The 12,908-nt window shown below is 43.3% G+C and overlaps 1 long non-coding RNA gene across 1 annotated transcript; it reads right to left on the bottom strand.

The window, feature by feature from the left end:
- Positions 1-7,013: 7,013 nt before the first annotated feature.
- LOC126497138 (uncharacterized) lies at positions 7,014-12,537 on the bottom strand. Its single transcript, XR_007590532.1, has 3 exons — positions 11,932-12,537; positions 11,438-11,534; positions 7,014-9,154 (listed from the first exon to the last, which is right to left on the bottom strand). It is a non-coding gene; the product is annotated as an uncharacterized lncRNA (long non-coding RNA).
- Between the last annotated feature and the right edge of the window lie 371 nt (positions 12,538-12,908).

Here is a 12,908-nt window from a genome sequence, read left to right as displayed (position 1 = left end):
CTTTACAACTTGAAGAATTCCCTTCTGCATTTCCTATAAGATAGGTCTGGGTAATGAACTTAACTACCTCTGCTTTCTTCATTTATTTCTCCCACATTAAAAAATATATTATTTCATATATGTGTGATGTATGTATGCAAGGGCACTGCATAGCACATATATAAGTCAGAGGACAACTTTGGAGAATCCGTTATCTTCTACCTTTCATGGATTCTAGAGATTGAACTCATTCTGTCGGGCTGGTACAGTAAACACATTAGCTGCTGAGCCCAGCAGCCCTCTGTTTTACCAGTCCTCTCATTCATTTTTCAAGACCAGTTATTGTATGATAATTTTCCTGGGAAGACATAACATCCACATGTCTAAACACCATAAATAGGGAGCTCATGGCAAACCAAAATATGGATGCCATTGAAGTCCAACTTGGTAAACCAATGAGTTTTATTGGGGTTACTTACAGGACGAGAGATGATTCAAAGACAGATGTATCACCAAAGCCTACCCAGCATGAACGACAGCTCACAAAAGCTGGAAAACTCAACAGGTTAGAGAGTGTCCTTATGAGATACCTCAGTTGGTCTAAGGCCCTTCCAAGCAGCTTGGCTCATCTGAGAATGATACTCAACCAACTTTATGCCTGGGATGGAAGGGACTAGTAAATGTGGTTAATGTCAGGACTTCCTGAAGCTATTTTGAGTTATTTACTTTCTGTTTTAAGGAGCTTTTCTGGGAGATGTAATGTGTCAATCTCACCCAAAAGTCTGGGGCATTTAAATACTTGATCTGCAGTTGGTGGTTGTTTGTGTAAGTTTAAGAAGTGTGACCTTGCTGGAAGTATAGTATTGCAGGTGAGCTTTTAGGTTTCAAAGACTCCTGCCATGTTGAGTTATCACCTGTTTCCTGCTCTGGTTCAAGATGTGCAGCTTTCAGCTGCCACTCATGTCTGCCACCTGCTGTCCTCATGCTGCCATCATGGACTCCAACCCTCTAAAACCGTAAGCCCAAAGTAAACCTCCTATAAGTTGCCTTGATCATGGTGTTTTATCACAGAAATAGAAAAGTAACGAATATAGAAGTTGGTACCAGGAGTGGGATATTACTATGATAGACTTGACCATGTGGTTTGGGGAGCAATGTAGAAGGCTTTGGAACTATGGAAGAGAAAAACCATTGAATGCTGTAAACAGAGCTTAATGGTCCGTTCTAGTAGGAGCTTGCAAGAAAGTGCTGAAAGCAGCGTGGACTGTAGTGGCCTACCTCAAAAGAGTTTTCAGAGGGGAACAATATAATCAGCTGAGCTGGAAACCATTCTTACAGTATTTGACAAAGACTATGGTTGCTTTCTGCCCTTTTCCTAAGAACTTACTTGAGGTTAAAGTTAAGTAGTTGTCTAATGTCATTGACAGAGGAGATTTCAAGACAGCCTAATACTAACTCTGTTTTATGGTTATTAGGAATTATCATTTTTGCAGGTCTACAGTGAAGAGCAAATAGGGCAGAAAGAAATACAAAGTGTAGAGTTTGGAGAGGAAGAGGATACTGGCAAGGCTAATGTTACAGTCGAGGCTTGTGCTGGAAGATCAAAACTGTTAAAGGTGGCCAAATCTGCATTTGAATGGACAGAAGGCTGCCTGCAGGGTGAGACCCCACTCAGCTGAACTTCAACTTGTGAAAGGAAGACCTAAGGAATTAACAAAAACTCTTTATAAATATGACTCAAGGGACCAGGATTCATGCCAAGTTGCTAACCGAACCTTGACAGTATCAGCCATCCAGTTCTGGCTTCAGAGTCATGAAGGATACACAAGAAAATGGGTTATGGAATCTTCCTCCACAGTTAAGGAGAGCCACTGGGCTCATGTAGAAGTAAAGTCTGTGTTTGCACTGATGACCACAAGACATTAGAGGTGCCAGAGCCATGGGATATCTGCCAAGGAGAACATCATACAAAAATTGGAACCCACCCTGAGCAGAGAGATCCATCTTATAGGCAGCAAAGCCATATAAGTCCTTTGACATCAGACATGGAACTCCAGGATTTGGAGGTTTGTCTAGCTGTGTTTTGACCTTGTTTTGGTGCAGTGCTTCCTCACTATGCTCTGATTCCTCATTTTTGGAATGGTAATATATATTCTATGCCGTTGTATGTTGGAAGTATATAATTTGCTTTTGATTTTACAGGAGGTTCCAGTAAAAAGATTGCTTTGAGTCTCAGAAACTTTGGACTATTAAAGTGTATTGAGACTGGAAGACTATGGAGACTTTGAGGTTTGACTAAATGCATTTTGCATTATGATATGGCCATAAGCCTGTGTTCCAGGGAGTGGAATGTGGTGGTTTCAATGAGATGTCCCTCATAAGTTGAAGGCATTTGAATACTTGGTCCATAGTTGGTGACTATCTCTGGAGGGTTTTGAGGTGTGACCTTCCTTGAAGAGGTATAGCACTGGGAATGGACTTTGAAGTTTCAAAAGATTGATACCATTTTGAATTAGCTCTCTCTTGTTTCCTGTTTGCAGATCAAGATGTGAGCTCAGCTGCTGCTCCTGCCTGCCGCGTGCTACCTTCACTCTGCCATTGTGGATTTTAACCCTCTGGAGCTGTAAACCCCAAATAAACTCTTGTCTTGGTCATGGTGTTTTATCACATCAATTAACTGATAGAGACACCACTTGGCAATTAACACATTTGTTTTCTCATGATACAGACTCCAGAAGAGTATCAGAGAGGGATAATCACATGCCCTTTGAGTTTGCAGAAGGCATGATACCTAATTCTCTTTGGTGCACATTTCATGCGCAGTAAGAAAGGTTTTGACTAGAAATAGGGGAATAGAGTGAGTTTCCCCAGAGAAGTTCTGCATTAAGACCGTCAGAGACTAGTAGGCCAGTAAGCACTAGTCTAATGGGAGTCTGCCATTATAGCCATACACAACTGTTTCAAGCTTCTTTTGAAAGTCAAGTCAGGGAAGAAGCTAGACCAGACCAGAAGAATGATCTGGCTCCTGAGGAACTCACTATATAGACCAGGCTGGCCCCAAACTAACAGAACTGCGTGCTTCTGCCTCCCGAGTGCTGGGATTAAAGGTGTGGTCCACTACATCTGGCTCCATCTAATTTTCTTAATTCAGTTTGTTGAGCTGAGCTACCTTTTAACGTTTCACATTTGACATTGTGGTGGTTAGATTTCATTATCAATTTGGCAGTCTAAAATTGTCATGAAGGATTTGTCTGGATTTGGATTAGGCTGCAGCATGTCGCTGGGAATTTGTCTTGATCACATTCATTGAGGTGACAAAGTCTGTCCACTGTGGATGGCATCATTCTCTGGGGTTAGTTCCTAGACTGCATATGTGTAGGGAAAGCCAGCAGAGCACAAGAGGCATGTGTACATTCATTCTCTTTGGTCCTGGTTACAAATGCTACTAGCTGTTTCAGGTTCCTGCCGTGACCTCACAGTAATGGACTGTGTAACCTGGAGAGTGAGCTAAGATCAACTCTTTTTCCCCTAAGTTACTTTTTATCAGGGTAATTTATTACGAAACAAAACTAGGATGGAAATCTATCCTAATTCCATAAGATATTATTCCTGTATTATGGATGAGGGGGCATGAAGACACCACTGTTCCATCCATTTGGTTAGTTGGAGAGCAAGCATTGAGACTAAGGTCTGATTCCAGAGCCTTTCTGATTCCTGCACCCTTGGCCACCTTAGTAACTGGATCATTTCTACATGGTGTAGAAAGTGTAACATGGATTTTTAATTTTTTTTTAATTTTATGTGCATGGGTGTTTGGCCTGTCTGTAAATGGGGGAGGGGGGTTGGATCCTGGCAGTAACCATCCCTCCAGCCCCATTTTTTAAAAAAATGTATGTGTGCCAGTAACATCTGACTCATTTTACTTCTTTTGTTTGTTTTCTGAGACTTTTTCTGTGTAGCCCTGGCTGGCCTGGAACTCAGAGATCCACCTGCTTCTGGCTCCCAAGTGCTGGGATTAAAGGAATGCGCCACCAGCGCCCAGATTGTAGCATGGAACTTAACTGGAGTTGAAGGTGCAATCACTTTCATTCAAACTGTACATTCCTTGGCTTTGACCTCAAGATCGTTCTTAATCATTGCTGTTTTGTTTTTATTGACTTATTGATAGAAAAGAGAAAACCCTGTGTCTTAGTTAAATACCTGATAAGACCATCTTAAGGGAAGAAGGTTTATTCTGGCTCACAGTCTGAGGGTGCACCAGGTAGGGAAGACAGGGAGGTGGTATCATATCACATTCATAGTCAGAGAGCAGAGAATTGGAGACTAGTGCTCAGCCTGCTCTCTCCTTTTGACTTAGTTCAGGACTCCAGCCTAGGGAATGGTTCCATTCAAACACATTCAGATAGGTTTTCTCATATCAATTAACCTGAACCAGGTAATTCTTTACAAATGTGCCCAAAAAGAGCCGGGCGGTGGTGGCACATGCCTTTAATCCCAGCACTCGGGAGGCAGAGGCAGGCGGATCTCTGTGAGTTCGAGGCCAGCCTGGTCTACAAGAGCTAGTTCCAGGACAGGCTCTAAAACTACAGAGAAACCTTGTCTCGAAAACAAAAAAATACCCCACAAATATGCCCAAAGGGGGTGATTCTGATCCCATGGGGATTCTAAATTTAATCAAGTTGATAATCAAGATTAACTGTGGATGAAATTTCTCAAGAATTCCTTGAGAATGATGGTGATGTTTAAGATAAAATAAGCTGAGTGTAGTTGTATATGCCTGTAATACCTGCTCTTGAGAGTGAGACAAAAGGGTCACACATAGACCAGCCTGGGCTACAGCATTGAATTTCAAGATACTATCTGAGCTGCATGGTGAGACCCTGTCTTTGAGACAAAATAATCTGCATAATTATGTTAACCTTAAATTCAGAATGAAATTGATCTTTTATCAACAAACTTTTTTTGTTGTTGTTTTGGCTTTGTTAGTTTTTTTTTTTTTTCAAGACAAGGTTTCTCTGTGTAACAGTCCTAACTATCCTGGAACTAGCTCTTGTAGACCAGGCTGGTCTTGAATTCAGAGATCCTCCTGCCTCTGATTCCCGAGTACTGGGATTAAAGGTGTGCGCCACCACTACCCAGCAACAAACTCTGTTTTTTAAAAACACTTTTAGGGCCAAATATGGTTGCATACACTTTTAATGCCAACACTGGAAAAGACAAAAACAAATAGATCCCTGTGAGTTCAGGCCAGCCAGGACTTAAGAAACAAAAACAAACTTTTGAGCCTGGGGCTATTGTTTCCCCAATACTTGCCTATGTGTGTGTGAAGTTATTGGTTCAATCCCCAAAACAACAAAAAGTTTTTAATGGAGAACCTTGCAAGCCAACCCCATGGCTCAGGTTGCATGATAGGGACTATCTCCTACTAAAGAAGGAAGAAACAGAACTTTGTCTTGTGCCTGCTACATACATACTACATAGGTCCCATGTGCTGGCATTGACTGCAATTTCATAAGAACTAATTGGCATTACATTTTTAAAATTGAGAAAGATAAGGCCAAAGTTAGTTACTCCTGTCAAAAGTCCCTCAATAAGTAGCAGACACTCCATAGATCAAAAGTCAGTTCTTTGAATTTATTTAGTATTTGTTGTATATAGTGGCAAAGAGCATGTGAGCCACAGTACACATACGGAGGTTGGAGAAAAAGTCTGTGGAATCAGTTCTCTCATTTGTTCTTTACATGGTTTCCAGGAATTAAAATCAGGTTGCCAGGCTTGTCTGCCAAGTGCCTTTATGCACTGATCCATCTCACTGGCCCTAACACTAATTCATTGGCTCCAAAGTTCTCGGTTATGTTGTATGTTTTGTATAAAACACTAGTATTTAAAATGCATTCTTAGAGTTGTTCTTAAATGGTGTAAACTTTTACCATTTAAAGTAATTATCTATTTGTAGTCTTTCCCAGTTTTTGTTTTCATTTTTTTCTTTTTTTTCTGTTACTGCTCAATACATTCACCCTTTATATGATAAATAGAAGACTTCACAACATCAGTAAAGCTAATAACAGCACAACATCAGTAAAACTAATAATCCTAACGAAACTTCAGTGGTACACAAGTGGAGATAAGATTCAGTCATACTCATACATGGTTAGGTAGTTATCTTCAAACATCAAATTCAGAGATTTTTGTTAGGATCTGAGCAAAGTCTTACACTCTTTCCACTGTTGGGTTAAATTATCCACAGGTTGAATCAGTTGCAGTAGCCTTGGCAGAAGCCACTTGTAAAGACTGGGAATTCCCAGAGTAAACACTGCATTGAGAGAAGGGCCAATCCAACAGCAAGCCCAAATGCCCAAGGAGAAGTGTAGGTGGACTACAGTTGCAGGTTTGTTCTCACCCAGGCAACTCAGTCAGGTACGCTCTGGGAAGAGAAGGGATGCAGATGTGAGATATAAAGATAATTGATGAGGTTCAGGGTATGCTGAGCCTCGAAAGAGCTTTCTTACCTGATGATGGATCCATACCTAGTGATGCTCTGGAACATTCCAGGAATGTAGATTCTCTGGCCAACCTGGGAGGTGGGAACTTAAGGGGAACGGCCCATGTTCCACCTAATGAACTATCAGATCCTGAAACTATAGTTTGACCTACCCAGCACTGGAGATCAGGCACGCACCCATAGAATTCTCATCAGTATCTAGAGAAGACTTTTCTTTGATGTGCAGTATTCTTCTTGCATAGGTGAGAATTATGCACTTACATGTAGTAATTTGAGACTGAAACAACTTCTTTCTACTGCATCTTAATCATTTGTTTGTTTAAATCAGGATCTCCCTATTTTGGCCTGGAACTCATGATTCCCGCCACAACCTCCTGAATTCTGGAATAGCAGGTGTATGCGACCAGAGCTGTTTTTGGTTTTGTTTATTTTTTTTTTTTGCTGCATTTTAAAATAGACAAATGGAGGTGTTTTTTTTTTTCAAAGAAAAATAGTTTATATCTTTTTGTTGTTTTGCTTTTCAAGACAGTGTTTCTCTGTGTAGAACTGTCTGATCTGCAACTTGTTTTGTAGACCAGGTTGACCTTGAACTCACAGAGATCCACCTGCCTCTGCCTCCCAAGTGGTGGGATTCAAGGTATGTACTGCCATGGCTGGCTAATAGTTTACATCTTTATTAAAGGATAATTTAGAGTCCAGAAAGATGACTCAGTGAGTAAAAACACTTTCAGACAAGCCTTTCAGTTTGAGTTTGATCCCTGGGACCCATATCACAGAGGGAAAACTAGCTTCCAGAGTTGTTCTCTGCCATCCAAACATGTATTGTAGATGGGAGTTTCTGTCCCACCCAGTCCCACAGCTTCTCAGTCCCAAAGAAACACACAGAGGTTTATACTAATTATAAACTGTTTGGCCTGTTAGCTCAGGTTTATTATTATTATTAACTAGCTCTTACAACTGGTTTTAGAGCAGCTCTGTTGCAGTTTCCTATGAGTTCTACATCCAGAACAGTTTTAAGACTGCTGACTGAGATGATCCAGCCTCACAGAATAGTCCAGTCAGGACTTGACCATAATCCTAAACTTTCTTTGGGTCTCCATAAGATTATCAGTGGCCCCAGTCAGCAGGAAGTAGCCTAGAAAACCATGCCCACATTACTCAAAAATGGATTATGGATGTTTTTCTTTGTTTGGAGTATTGGTTACAAGTTGTTATGGACAATGGTCATTAAAAAAAGCTAAACAAGGAAGAGTAGATTCAAAGTTCTTGTTTTGAAAAGAAAAAAGGGGAAATACTGTGGGATAATGCTCTTGTACACTGTAAAGATTTGTCACTCATATTAACTTAATAAAACGCCAGTTGGCCAGTAGCCAGGCAGGAAGTATAGGCTGAGCAATCTGACTAAGAAAATTCTGGGAAAAGGAAAGGTAGAGTCAGTCACCAGCGAGATGCAGAGGAAGCAAGATGAAAATGCCCTACTGAGAAAAGGTACCAAGCCATGTGGCTAAAGATAGACAAGAATTATGGGTTAATTTAAGTTGTAAGAGCTAGTTTATAATAACCCTGAGCTAATAGGCCAAACTGTTTATAATTAATATAAGCTTCTGTATGTTTCTTTGGGACTGAGCAGCTGTGGAACCAGATGAGACAGAAGCTTCCATCTACAGGGCTGGGTAGAGAGAGGAAGGGGGTTCCATAGTGGAGTGAAGCAAGTAATGGAGTGAAAGTGGGTACTACAGTCAGTTAGAATGGCCTGTTACTGGAGAGGAGGAAGCAGCTGAGGGAGCTGAAGATGAGCAGTTGTGTGTTGAGGTCAGTAGAATGGAGGCTTGTTAGCAGGGTCCTGAATAGTGGAAGTTTCCTCTAGTTCAGATTTCTTAGAGAGAAGGAGCAGAGTTGGGGGACAGGAAGAACAAATGGAGGATTCTTGCCTTTGGAACTAAGGCAAGAAAATACTTGGATATGAGACACCTCCTTCAACCTGCCTAATTGCTGGCAAAAGTTGACAAAGTATAAGATTGGGATCCAGGCTATCGGTAGGCAGACATTTTAATTGATTATCTAATGAGTAGTCCATACTTGACTGAAAAGGCATACAATTTTGGAAGCTCTTAAGTTGGGTGCTGAGTGTAGAAGTTTGAGGTTTTCTGAGACGCATCCAGTGGGGAGCTTGGAGATCCTGACAATGACACAGTTCCCATGAGTGAGGCAGAGACAGAAGATCCAATAGCCTGGAATCCCTAGAATCCCGGGAATTCAGGGAGGATCAAACTAAATGGGCACAGGCTGTCTGGTGTGTTGTCACACAAAGAGCAGGGCCGGAGGGCTCCAAGCCTGAAAGAGAGAGACATGGTTACCTGGTATCAGGACTTGGTGGTGCCAACACGTGAAAAACCATGCTCAAGAGAGTGGCCAGAGATGAGTGTGGGCGATGAGGGTCAGCCGTATCCTTGAAGACTGTGGTTGGAGGTTTCTCCACCTCCAAGAACACCAGAGGGGTGCCAGATGCTCAGCAGTCACTCCCATGGATCCAAGGAAGGGGTTACACTGACCAGGAGAAGGGAAACTTACCGACTGTGCCCGTGTTGGTTGGAGGGCCCAGCGATAGGTCAGGTGAAAGGTGAGCCTGTAGTGGGTAGACTGGGAGCTGGATCCCGGTGTGTCTCAAACTGCCTGTAGGTGGAAGGGGGCCCACCAGGAGAGCCTGCTAGTGTTGTTCTGTGGTGTGGTGCAGTGGCGAGAACAAAAGTTACACCAGACAACAGAGCACATGTGGGAAGTTGACTTGGGGAAGGGAAGGGAGAGGGCAACAGTAGAGACCGGAGCGGTGGAAGAGAGGGAGACATGATACGGGCCTCTGCACAGGGACAGCTCTAGGTAATGGCGGTGGCTTGTGACATATTGTCAGGACCTTAGAGCCGGCCAGTGTCGGTGCCTGAGTACTAACCAGCACCTGTGCATAAGGAGTGCTCTTGTGGCTGCAGTTGAGAATCCTAAGGGCGGGCCAGCACAATGCTTGAATGCTAACAACTCCCCTACCCTTCTAGTTTCTAATGTTGTGATTAATACCATTCCCAAGGCATTTTGGTGAAAGAAAGGGTTCTGAGTTGCAGTCCGATCCCAGGAAAACTAGCTTAGGAACTGAAGCAGAAACTCAGGAATCTGCTGAGTGGGTGGCTCGCTGGCTTCTGCTCAGCTAGCTTTCTTAATCGACCTAGTGTCGTCGTCATCGTCGTCGTTTTCGTCGTCATCGTCGTGTGTCCGTCCCCCCCCCACCCCTAGGTACATGCATAGTACATCCAATCATCAATCAAAACAAAATCACAGGCCAATCTCATGAAAAATTCTTCAACTGATGATTCCTCTTCCCAGGTGTCTATGTGTCAAGTTGACAATAGAATAAAGAAGACAGCTACCCTTTCCTTCTGACCCATCTGTCTTCCCAATTAGTTCCTCTTCTAGTTCCCTGTCTTTTTTGGGTGGGGATGACCTAATGAGTTTTGTTAGGGTTTTTATTGTCTGAGCTTGGGTAAGGGCTTATACAGGAGCATTGACACCTTAACAGTGGCTACACCACTAAAGAAAATGTCTTTCCTCTACCAGCAACAGTTAAAACTACCTTCAATAGAGGTTAACAGACTAGTTAACAGATTCTTCCTTAGGGGTGGAGCCTTGTGAGCCCATCCCTCCTACATGATCAGATTTTGGTGTGTGGCGGCAGCATATGCCTTTAATCTCAGCACTCAGGAAACAGAGGCAGGCAGATCTCTGAGTTCTAGCCAGCCTGGTCTGCAAAGCAAGTTCCAGGACAGCCAGGGCTACACAGAGAAACCCTGTCTCAAAAAGCCAAAAATAAAAAGGCAGCATCCATGTCATTCCTGGAAGACAGCGTTCTACAACATTCCACGGCATCCTCCGGTGCTTGCATTATTTCTGCCCCTTCTGATGTTCCCTGAGCCTTGGAGGGGGTGATATGGCCACTCATATATGGCTGAGTAGGCAATCCCTTACTATTTTGACTCTAAACTTGAACTTCTGGATTTTTATCTCCTTTTCCTCACGTATCATTGACAATGCTGAGAAGGACAATATTGTTCAGCGGCAGGAAAGTCTGGTCAGCCACAAGTGTGTGCTGCTTCGGTTAATATTTGCCCTAACGGCTTTTGAAACACTCCTCTGATCTATTGAAGATGAAAGTACAATCTCTGTGTTTATCTGGCAGTTTTGCTCAGGGACTGATGAATGCACTCATCATTACCGGCAGTATATTGCTTCATACTTAAACGTCAGCACACGCTGTTCCATAAACGGCCCCCGTGTCATCATGTGAAATGATGCTGTTGTCGGAACCGTTCTGGAATAGGCATTCCAGCATCAGTGAGAATGGAAGAGCTCTCACTGGTGGTCCAGAATCAGAATAGCTACTGGAAGGCTTCCGTCCTGGGCCAGTTTGCCTTCTCATTTTGTACTCAAACCATAAGGTGAGCTGGGCTAGCAAGTGAGAGTTTATAGAAGTAGATATGGCAGTCACCAGGATGTGAAGGGCAATGACCTTTCAGCTGTTTCTCCAGGACATTCTGTTCCAGGAAGTGAGTGAGGTCATGCTTGGTCAATAGGCGCTACAAGTGCATCGCTGACTGAATCAGTAAACCATTATCTAATAATTGGTCTTTTCCACTTTATTCTACTGCAATATAAGGGAACATTTTAAAATGGTGTTTTACTGCTCTGTATGTGTGTTTATATATGATTACATGTATAAGTGGACACTTGTACACCACGGGGTGTATGTGGAGACCAGAGGACAGCTTGCAGGAGTTAGCTCTGTTTCAGTTTGTTTTGAGGCAGGGTCGCTCTTGTTCCTGCCATGCGCTATACTACAGGCTAGCTAGCTGCTCCACAAGCTTACAGACACTTCTTTCTTGGAATGGGAGTGTTGCAACTATAGACACATACCATCACATCTGGCTCTTTCACAGGGGCGGCAGGCGTGGGGTTTGGATTTCCAGGCTTGTGCAGCAAGTGTTCTTACCTGCTGAGCCATTTTGTCGCCCTGCAAACATGTCTGAATGGAAAATTCTGTTAAACACAAATTTCCTACTTGGGGCTAGAGAAAATGCTCAGCCATTGAAAACCAGGGTTCAGTTCCCAGAACACACGTGGTAGTTCACAACCATCCATAACTCCAGTTCCAGGTGATCCTATGCCCTCTTCTGACCGCTACAGGTACCAGGCATGTGCAAGGTGTGCATAGAACATGCAGGGAAAACACTCCGCACAAAATGAAATAAATCTCTAAAAAGTAAAAACGAAGCAGCAATGATAAATACGCCACCACTTAAGAAGCAAAACTGTGGCAGTTTGTCTCCATATAGCTAGTGAAATAAACCCTGGACAAACTTTACCAGACCCTGACCGAAGCCCTGTGCTGAAACTCCACAGTCCCTTACCCGTCATTGCCATTGCCAAACTCAGTCGTTGACTACGACTCACATCATGACAGCTGGGCAAAGCAGTTTCTAAAGATAAAATGTCCTCGCCTGGACTACCAGCTCCAGGAGGGAGAAACTGCAGGTCTGGATGTAGCCCCAGGGGTTGTATTTCCCAAGCTTCCCATATAACCCCGAGGATCCCTTCCCCTTTGGCAGACACTCCGTTACCACTGTGCCTGCCCACTGATGTCTGAAACAGTCAGTCCAGTTTGCTGAGTCAGTGTCTCTAGTCTCCTGCTTCCTCCGACCTAACACAACAGTGACAGTTTCAGTGGTGGCCTGTGGTTGGTTCCTTATTCAGTTGTTTTGTGATGAGGCCTCACTATGTAGCCCTGACTAGCCTAGAACTTGCTCTGTATGCCAGGCTGGCCTCAAATTCGCAGAGCTCCAGCTGCCTCTGCCTACTAGTGCTGCAGTTAAAGGTGTGCACCACATGCCGGCTAACAACAGAGATTCTCTTAACCTAGTGTGGCCTCTGAAAAGCACTCCCGTTTCTACCGTGTGGAAAAAATACCCTCTCCACAATGAGCCAAATGTTTGAAAACCACGTCATTCCTTCCACAGATGGATAAACATCAGAAAAGGGATTTTTTTTTTTTTTGGTTTTTCGAGACAGGGTTTCTCTGTGGCTTTGGAGCCTGTCCTGGGACTAGCTCTGTAGACCAGGCTGGTCTCGAACTCACAGAGATCCACCTGCCTCTGCCTCCCGAGTGCTGGGATTAAAGGCGTGCACCACCATCGCCAGGCAAAAGGGATTTTTTTTTTAAAAAAAGCCATTCCAACCAAAAACGCGTATTAATGATTTCACTGGTGTTTTCTCACCTTTTCTGTTTCATGTAGCTCCGATTTCTAGCCTCCTTTGGAGTGGTAGTTGGGGACTGTTACATAGAATATTAACAAATGAAAAAAATCTGAGTTCTAGAAACCAACATATT

The sequence above is a fragment of the Alexandromys fortis genome, unplaced genomic scaffold (genome assembly GCF_014885135.2).
Source record: "Alexandromys fortis isolate MF-2015 unplaced genomic scaffold, M_Fortis_MF-2015_v1.1 scaffold_25, whole genome shotgun sequence".
In the NCBI taxonomy this organism is placed as follows: domain Eukaryota; kingdom Metazoa; phylum Chordata; class Mammalia; order Rodentia; family Cricetidae; genus Alexandromys; species Alexandromys fortis.
Note: the sequence above shows the minus strand (reverse complement) of the source record. Positions and strands in the feature narration are given on the sequence as shown.